The sequence below is a fragment of the Neovison vison genome, chromosome 7 (assembly GCF_020171115.1).
Source record: "Neovison vison isolate M4711 chromosome 7, ASM_NN_V1, whole genome shotgun sequence".
Taxonomy (NCBI): domain Eukaryota; kingdom Metazoa; phylum Chordata; class Mammalia; order Carnivora; family Mustelidae; genus Neogale; species Neogale vison.
Genome location: NC_058097.1, coordinates 58,082,021 through 58,092,139, shown reverse-complemented (window position 1 = coordinate 58,092,139; position 10,119 = coordinate 58,082,021). Strand labels below are relative to the sequence as shown.

The following is a 10,119-nucleotide window of genomic DNA, read 5'->3' as shown; positions in this document are numbered from 1 at the left end:
CAATGTTGATCAAGAGCACAGTCGTGGCTGTTAGCTTTTCCACACTGACCCCCATTGTACTGACTTTTCCCGCTGCAACAGGCCTCCCCACTCTGGCTGCCACCATGTGGCTCCTCAGTGTTGGAACTGTTCTGGAGCTGTAGATGTCTCAAGGTGGCTGGGGAGCTCTCTCCAACCTTCCTACATGTGAAAGGCTGCCCTGACACACAGAAGTTGCAGCTTGTCACACACAAGGTCCTGTCCACATCTCTTTTCCAGGGCTTCTCCTGACTGCCATGCCTCTGTTGCTGGTGAAGGTCTGCATGGAAAGAGAAGCATCTCACACATGTGGCACCCAAGTATGGTTTCTGCCAAGGGTATACTGTTTGGCACTCAGCAATGGTGTGAAGTATCTTTCGACACTGGGATACACATCTCACAGGGCTGATCTTCTGTGTGGACAGACCTGCCTGAGAAGCCCTGATCTGGGACTCTCCTACAAACAGCCTGCTCAGAAGGGGCCTTCTCATCCCATGCCTACAACATGAAAGCAGAAATGCTAAAGAAATGCACATTGACTTCGGTGGAAGGGGGGAAGCCCCATTTCAAAGGTGTGTCTGACACAACAAGTTGTGTCCAGGTGATTGCTTTGAGAACAAGGCAGCTGGGGGCAGGTTGAGGTAGGGGCTGCTTGGCAGTACTAAGCCTCTGAAGAGACCAGAAGAGGAGACCCCAACAGACAAGACACAAGCATAGGGTGCACCACATAGAGGAGGGGCTCCTGCCTCCTCATTCCTCCTCCAGTTGGACCTTATCTGCCAGCGACACGGGCACACTGTGTGGGAGGCTGGCTGTGGCCTGTCCCGATAAAACTCAGCTGGACCTGAAGAGCAGGTTCAAGGATGACGTAAGGACATGTGCACACCTCCTGACACCACATGCAGGTCACTGTTGGAGGACATCGTAAAGGGAGCAATGCAGAGGAACTGGTAGCCGAGGAAGGCCACAAGGGTGTAAGGAGCTGCAAGTCTCTGGTGAAATGACAAGTCAGCAAAGTGTTAAGTATGCAGAAGAAAAGGTAGAAACAACACGTGGTTGGTGGTACCTGCACCAAAACACTACTGAACACATGGCAAGTCACCAGTATGATCTGAACACAACCCTGATGTCATGCCCTCCCCCAGCTGACACTCTTGAGGGCCAGACCTCCTCTGAGACCATCTTTGCCACGTCTACCCTGTAAAACCAGTGTTTTCCTTGCACTCTCCACTGTGTAACTCCTCAGAACCTGAATGATGCAAGTCTTAATGAAAGACGCAGAATGAGTGGCCCCAAGTGGCCCCCACTGGCCCCGTGCAACTTGTCATGCAGTAATATTCAGGAAAGAAAATAAAAATACAATTGAAGGAGGGTCTTACAAGAACGGCCCATGGTTCATGTGAATGATGATCATGACCTGGCACAAGCAGTTGCAAAGAACTGTCAGCTAGAGGAAAGGGGCACAGCTGGAAGCCAGGGATGTGGACACAGTCACCCAGCCAGGGAGAAGGCAAACAAGGTGGGATCCATTAAGTTAACTTCAAGACTCCTGACTTCCAGACCCTTACCTGCACTTTTTGAAGTAACAGGTATGAGGGATGCTTGGGGAGTTGATTGCTCTGGGCACTCTACATAGCTCAGTACAGGGACCCACAGCACACATAACAAGAAAGTCACAGAAATGAGCAGAGCCCATGGTCCAGCTGTGGGAAAGAAAGAGCGAATTCTGGGGAAAAAAGGAAAAGCAGGACATCACTTCAGGACACGAGGAGCAAGGTGACAGTCTTACCCAGTGAGGCCACAAGTGCCAAGTTCTCCAGCATCACACTGCAGTAGAGGCGCCTCTGAGGTTCATCAAGGAGTCCCCACTCCTCTCGGGAGAAGTACACGGCCACATCCTCGAAGTTCATATCCTGTTGTAATGTGGACAGTTCATTCTATGATCAACATCTCTCCTAGGAGTCCAAATTCATTATAACCCCATCCTCCACATCTACCCTCAGCTCAGTCTACTCCACACTTCAGAGGAGATACCAGGCCTGGGTGTGTCCTTGGAGTCACCTACTCCACACACTCCTACTGATACTGTGTCTTCCCACAACAACAGGCAGACGGACAGATAGACATCTGAACTGGACGTGGCATGGCAGTCATGCTACCTCTTGTCAGTGTAGTTGGTGTCACAAACACAGGTTAGGGAGAGAAGCTGGCTATAGGGAGGGTGTGCACAATCTGACTCTTGTATTACCAGGCAATACCACCAAAAACTCCTGGATCATCCCTCCAAGATGCAAAAAAATGTGGCAATATCCTTCATCCTTATGACCCCAATTCTAGGGTCCTGTGGTCATGTGTTTACACTCTCTTTCTGCCACACTTCTCACAGCTGCACTCCCACAGCAACAGCCCCCTCCTTCCCTATACCAGAGTCAGCTCCTTGGCCTTTCTACATGTTACTCAGCATATATGGCCCAGAAAAAGCCTTGCAGTTTCAAGTAGGATCAAATACTACTCCAGACTGATGGTTCCTACTGACAGAGGAAGCCTTGAGTGCTACTAGGAAAGCCTCCCTCCCTGTTCTTGCTTTAGCCTCACTACCAACAATACCAGATTTCAGATACCCACAGCTCTCCTCCACCTGTGTGACACACACACTTGATGTGCTCTCTCCAGTCACACTGTCCTCTCTCCATCTAACTTCATCCAACACTCAGCTCCACTGGCCTCGCACCAGACCTCCAGCCAGTCTCATAAATGACCACTTATACCCCAAGCTAATGCACCAGCCTCACCTGAATACTTGGCCCCACCAAGGGACACAGTGAAATCCTGGTAAGTCTGCAGAACAGAGAACAAGCACCAGCCCCCATCTCAGCATCATATTGTTTGAATTACTCCTACACCTCCACACCCATCTCCTGTCCACTTGTTCCCTGGAGCTCCTGGCCACATACCAAACCATACACTCTCCCCTCCTTCTCTATTATCACTTCTCTCCTTGATCCATGTTCTGACACCCACCCCCACGGCCAGGGAGCCAAGCAGGAAACCTAGTTCTCAGACCCACCCTCTTCTTCCAGGGCTACTATGACCATTATCCCGACCAAGATGCCCAATATCTACAGCTTCTCCTTGGTCCACATATTCTCCACCTTTTGGAGAAGTCTACATCCCAAACTCCTCCTCTGAGTTTCAGAGGCATACAAACTGTTCTCTGAACATCTACTCTTAACGGACCAGAAATCCCCAATGAAAATTACTCTATGAACTTCCCCATCTCAACTGATGGAGCTTCAATCCTTCCATCTGTCAAAGCCAAGCCCTCAAGTTATCCCCCACCTCTCTATACCTCAAAATTAGAAAACCCAGAAAGCCACACCTAGAACACTAACGCTGAACCAGCCATTTCTCCATGGCCACCACCCTACTCCGGCCACCATCACAGTTACCCAAACTACTGCAGTAGCCTCCTCCCTTCTCTTCCTACCACCAATTTCACACCTCTACTTCTCTCCATGCTGCAGCCCCAGGGAGCCCAATGAGACCTGGGTCAAGTCGCATGCCTTTACTCCTCCAAACCTCCCAGAACACCCAACACCAGGGTGTCCAGACCTGACTCCTGCCTCACTCCTCCTAGTTCCATGGAAAAGAAAGGACACCTGCAGGTCCTGGAGTCCTCCAAGCGTTTGCACATTCTTCTATGTGCAATGCCTAGGATCACCTAGCCCAGCCTACCACCTGGTGACCTCGAGGACTGCATTCCTTCTGGGCTTCAGGCCTCAGAATGCTTCAGCGCATTCTCGCCGGTGCGGTGATCTTTAAAGAAGGCATCTTTCCTGTGCCAACCGTTATCACCCCTCTTCCCGCCTGCTCATCCTGTGAGCAGCTTCGGAAACGTGGGAGAGCCCGACTTCAGACGCTGTCCCTCTTTTGCTCCCAGGTCTCCCTGGCTCCAGCGTTCTGAGAATGAAGGAAAACTCCTGAGGCACAACTTCCCCTTACACTTTCTGCTGCCTGTAGACACAAGAGCCTCGGTCAGCCCAATGCTCCAGGTCAGTCGCACATCTAAGCCCGTGCACGAACCTGTCCCCTCAGCCCGGAGCCCGCTCCCGCGCGGAGCCCGCCAGCGCTCACCCCCGGGGCCCCGCCTACCGGCGCCTCCCTGTCCCGGGCAATGGGGCCTGGGCAGCAGGGTCGTGAGCGGGCGCCCCGCGCTCGGGCCTTTGGGGTTGGGGACGGCGGGGAGGGCCCGGGGAACGAGCAAACGTTTTACCTGATCCGGGTCCCTGTGCGCGGCAGCCGCCATCAGACTCGGCGGGCGGAGCAGGGCTGTGGGGCAGGGAGATCTTGATCCCAGCCTGCTGCGGGTCACCGCCTCCAAGCCTTAGAGCGGCCTCTTTGTAGCGGGGACAACGCCTTCGTGTCTTACTCACGGGCCGTTGGCTCCGAAGCCTCAAAACGATGAGACTGCGGAAAAGCCAAACGCCCGCCACAAGGAGGACGCCCTGACCTGGTGCGTCCGCACGGAAATGCTCCTGTCCTGGGCTTTACTGGGTCAACTCGGCCACAGTTAGGCACATTGCCTCCTGGGTAATGTAGTTTCCTCAGCCGCACAGGTGGTTAGAGTGTCCAAGTCCTTAACCTCCTCGAACAAAGGTTTCGTGGCGCCACGGGTGTCTGAGAAATAAGAGTCATCTGGCCTTCGGGGAAAAGAAGCTGTTTATTCCCTTTTTCCCCCCTTAAGATTATTTATTTATTTGACAGAGACACAGAGAGAGGGAACACAAGCAGAGGGAGTGGGAGAGGGAAAAGCAGGGTTCCTGCGGAACAGGGAGCCCGATGTGGGCCTGGATCCCAGGACAGAACCTGAGCCCAAAGGACGACTGAGCCACCTAGACGCCCTCTCCTTTCTTAAAGGGACAGTTCGCAGACATCTGGAGAGTGTTGTCTGCAACTGATCCTTGTTAGAGACATTTCAGACTCCATGAAGCTCAGATTTGACCATTAGGCCAAAAATATTTCAGTTATTCTCAATACTACAAATTTAAATGGACATAGTCTCTTTCAGACTCAAAATGCATCCACTCTTAGCTATTATTAATATATATTTTCTTGCTCATCAAATGCATGTGATCAGAGGAGTTAGTCGATTTTGTAAAACTTTGGTCAGAGCCGTGACTGGGAAGAAACACTGATGTTCAGGCCGCCCTGAAGTGGGAGGACGAGGAGTTACCTCTGCATCTGGTTCCAGAAGAGATACTCTTTCCCGCCTGTATATTCAGTGATCATGTCCAAATCACAAAGTAACACTACTTATTCATTATTTCTTCGTATCTTAAGATATATTCAAATCCTTTAGAAATCTGACATCTATCTCAAACGGAGAACAACTTATTAAATTCTGTTTGTTAAAGGGTGCCTGGGTGGCTCAGTCGGTTAAGCCGCTGCCTTTGGCTCGGGTCATGGTCTCAGGGTCCTGGGATCGAGTCCCGCATCGGGCTCTCTGCTCCACAGGGAGCCTGCTTCCCCCTCTCTCTCTGCCTCCTGCTCTGCCTACTTGTGATCTCTCTCTCTCTCTCTGTGTCAAATAAATAAATAAAATATTTTTTTAAAAATTCTGTTTGTTATGTGATAGTGGCTACAGCATTCGGGGGCAGAATGCGTGGACAAGAGTCATCTAAACACCACTGTCTCATCTCTGTGTTGAGGAGGGCTTGTTGTTCCTTCAAGTGATTGCCAGGACTGTTGTGCATGAGGAATTGATGATGTATCATAAAAAAAAGTTGTGAAATGCAAAACTGCAGAGCTATTAATGATGGTTATGTAATTACTCAAAGATAGTGGCAGAAATAGCTCTGGGGAAATATCAGTGCAGGGTGAAAAAAGTAAGACATCAGATAATTTTTATCAGGACAGGCTTAAGTCTGAGAAGAAACAAGAGTTGAGCTGGAGTGCCTGGGTGACTCAGCTAGTAAAACATGAGGCTCTTGATTTTGAGTTGTGAGCTTACTAAAAAAAAAAGAGAGAGAGAGAGAGAGTGAGTTAAGCTGAGTCCAATCTTGGCATTGTAATTCTTTTTAATCAGTTTCATCCTAGTGGATTTGTAGTCTTTCTCACTGTAGTTTTAACTTATAATTTCATAATGACTAGTGTTCTATAATTTTCTAGGCCTAATGACCATTAAAAATGTCCCTTAATGAAGATTTTGCTCAAATATGCTGCCATTTTATTTTTTCCATTTTTCTATGATTTTTTTTTAAATTTTCATTTATTCATTTGAGAAAGAGAGAGCACACAAGCAGGAGGAAAGGCAGATGGAGAGGGAGAAGCAGACTCCCCGCTGAGCTGGGAGTCAGTCAGGTGTGGGGCTCAATCCTAGGACCTGGAGATCATGACCTGAGCTGAAGGCACCTTATGATTTCTTTTATATATATTATTTCAGTTCATGTTCACAAATGTGTTTATACCATTCTATGTTGCAATCTTAAATAAACATTTTTTTGAGCTATCCAATGTTTTTAGGGTCATCTTTACTTTTACTAGTAATTCTTCAATATTCCAATGTTTTAGTTCATGGTCCTTTTTTTCAGTTTTCTCTATTCAATTTAATGTTGAGGTTCTTTCTCCTGACTGAATTCTAATGAATAACAGATTCGTCCTGGCAGTAGTCCTAGGAAATAAACTCCTACAGATGGGATTTGGGAATTGGTTGACCAAGTCCTTGGGCTTGAATCAAGTGCTGAACGCCTAGCCAATAGGAAAGGGGATGCTTATGACCCAGGGCACGCAGTAACATCGTAACAAATTTATTAGCTAGGGTTGACTATGATGAAGTGGCAACTGCAGCACACACCTGGGACTGAGTGGGTGCTGCCATGAGTATTAAGGCAGTCATGGTTACTACAAGGAGTTTGGGCTGGGAAGGATTTGAATTCACATTATGGCTTACAAAGTGAAAATGGTAAGCTCAAGGACATTATCTCCCAGCCGAAGTCCCCGTATAAGAAAGAGAGATTCTATGATAGCCCTAAAAGAAACTCTGACGTCTAGAGCTGCAGGATTCCCACTGGAGAAAATGAAAGCATTACATCGATAACTCACAAAGTTACAATGCCCATTGAATACACAGCCTCACAATGTTTCTCATGGGAAAGGGCGCTGGTTGATGAAGTGCGATTCTGAATGCTGGAACACGATTCTGAATGCTGGAACACGGACATCTGGTTGGAAAAGAAACTGACAATATGGATTCTAAGTTAACCTGAGTTTCTCTTACCAGGTGTCTGAAGAGACGAGCCTTCCTCTGCTAAAACTACCTGGGGCAGACAGCCTGTCCAGCAATGTCTCTACAAGACTACTACTATCAACTCAACATGATTCAGGGAAATAAGAGGAAAGAATGACTTGATTAAAAAAGAGACCCTCACAGACCCCAAACCTGCAACCCTCCTGACCTGGAGCCCACTATGCTTTGGGTCATGGAAATGCACCCCACAAGCTTGGCACAGCTACCAGGTTATCCTCAAGAGAGCATGAAGCTGGGGTGCGTGGGTGGCTCAGTGGGTTAAGCTGCTGCCTTCGGCTCAGGTCATGATCCCAGGGTCCTGGGATCAAGTCCCACATCGGGCTCTCTGCTCGGCAGGGAGCCTGCTTCTTCCTCTCTCTCTCTCTTTCAGCCTGCCTCTCTGCCTACTTGTGATCTCTGTCTGTCAAATAAATAAATAAAATCTTTAAAAAAAAAAAAAAAGAGAGAGAGAGAGAGAGCATGAAGCTGAACTGAGCCCTCTGGTGTCCACCTACAGGAGGGGAGATGTTCTCTGTCCTCAGTCCCTTCCCTGATGCCATGCTGCTGGAGAAGGTCTCCTCTCTCCCAGACACGTTGGCTACTTAGTTAGGATTAAGTGAGGAAAGAGTAATGGGAGTTTGTAGATGTAGGGAAGGCACTGCCAGCCATCAGATATGGTGGAGCTCGGTGAAATGTTGCTTCATTCCACCCCTAAACTAGGATGTTCCTGAGTAAGAACAAGACTGACAAAAAACAAACTTGGCCAAATATCAGGTAGTTGTCTTAGGACCGGATACCCTGATTAACAAATGATGCTATCTGAAATATATTGTAAACCATTGGGCCATTACCTAAAAGTTGTCCACATCCGTAAAGAACTTTGGGACCATCTTAACTCACAGACACCCAAAATATAAGTATTTTTACTTATATAAAAATAACCACAGGGACGCCTGGGTGGCTCAGTTGGTTAAGCAGCTGCCTTCGGCTCAGGTCATGATCCCAGCGTCCTGGGATCGAGTCCCACATCGGGCTCCTTGCTCCACAGGGAGCCTGCTTCTCCCTCTGACTCTGTCTGCCACTCTGCCTGTGCTCGCTCTGGCTCTCTCTCTCTCTCTGACAAATAAATAAATAAAATCTTTTAAAAAAAAAAAAACCACATTACAACACCTTCCAAGGACACTCCTTATTCCCTTGGGAGTTATAGACATGACTAATAGTAACTAATGCCACAGATTTTTAACACAACTGGGTTGAATGCCCATTTTTCAGGAATATGTCTCCTCCACAAAAAGTTATAAACTGAGGGACACAGGAATCTCAGCCCACCCAGAATACCATAACGGTAAGGAAAAGAAAGGCTACAAATAGAATGAGGGACAGGATTTACCAGGATTCGTTGAGGAAATACTAAGCTTATCATAAATTACCTAATGACAGAGTTCCTAAGTGGAACTCCAATACTGTTTACACGCAGGACAAAAAGGAAATAAAATTCTGATTAACCAATGCACCTCTTTCTACACTTGTTACGAACAGGCTTCCTAATGCAACTGAGACTCCGGGTGGCCCACCTGAAAGATTATTTAAGTCCATCAGTTACTAGAATGTCAGCTATACTCTGTGTTTTCAAGCATGTGAAATACAAATTAAAAAATAAGAGGCTTGAACTATGGAAAGAACCTAGGTGTCCATCAACAGATGAATGGATAAAGAAGATGTGGTATATATACAATGGAATACTATGCAGCCATAAAAAGAAATGGAATCCTGCTGCTTGCGACAACGTGGGTGGAACTAGAAGGTATTATGCTGAGTGAAATAAGTCAATCAGAGAAAGACAATTATCATATGATCTATCTCCCTGATATGAGGAAGTTGAGAGGCAACATGCGGTGTTTGGGGGGTAGGAAAGAAGTAAATGAAACAAGATGGGATCGGGAGGGAGACAAACCATAAGAGACTCTTAATGTCACAAAACAAACTGAGGGTGGCGGTGGGGGGAGGGGGATAAGGAGAGGGTGGTGGGGTTATGGACATTGGGGAGGGTGTGTGATATGGTGAGTGCTGTGAAGTGGGTAAACCTGGCGATTCACAGACCTATACCCCTGGGGCTAATAACACATTATATGTTTATTAAAAATAAAAAATAAAAATTTCCATTTTAAAAAAAGAGGCTTAATTCTCTTTGTTGAAAATGGGAAGACGCACCCCTCCGCTCTGTCACAGCATTTAGCTAGAGAACATGCAAACACTTCCTTATCTCTTTAAAGCATCTCTTTAATTTTTTTTTTTAAGATTTTATTTTATTTTTATTTTATTTTTTTTTTTTGACAGAGAGAAATCACAAGTAGACCGAGAGGCAGACAGAGAGAGAGAGAGAGAGAGAAGCAGGCTCCCTGCTGAGCAGAGAGCCCGATGCGGGACTCGATCCCAGGACCCTGAGATCATGACCTGAGCCGAAGGCAGCGGCTTTACCCACTGAGCCACCCAGGCACCCCAAGATTTTATTTATCAGAGAGAGGGGGAGAGAGCGAGCACAGGCAGACAGAATGGCAGGCAGAGGCAGAGGGAGAAGCAGGCTCCCTGCTGAGCAAGGAGCCTGATGTGGGACTCGATCCCAGGATGCTGGGATCATGACCTGAGCCGAAGGCAGCTGCTGAACCAACTGAGCCACCCAGGCGACTAGACAGAGCTTTTGTCAATCAGGCCTCTTTTTCCTCCAGATGCATGACCAGGATTGTCTTTCTTTTTCTTTCTTTTTTTTTTTTTTTCTTCCAGGATTGTCTTTTATCAGCAAATGGGAGCTAATTTCT

The 10,119-nt window shown here is 47.6% G+C and overlaps 1 long non-coding RNA gene across 1 annotated transcript; it reads left to right on the top strand.

The window, feature by feature from the left end:
• Positions 1 to 439: 439 nt before the first annotated feature.
• LOC122912124 lies at positions 440 to 7,627 on the top strand. Its single transcript, XR_006385549.1, has 3 exons — positions 440 to 1,607; positions 3,959 to 4,070; positions 7,298 to 7,627. It is a non-coding gene; the product is annotated as an uncharacterized LOC122912124 (long non-coding RNA).
• Positions 7,628 to 10,119: the final 2,492 nt, after the last annotated feature.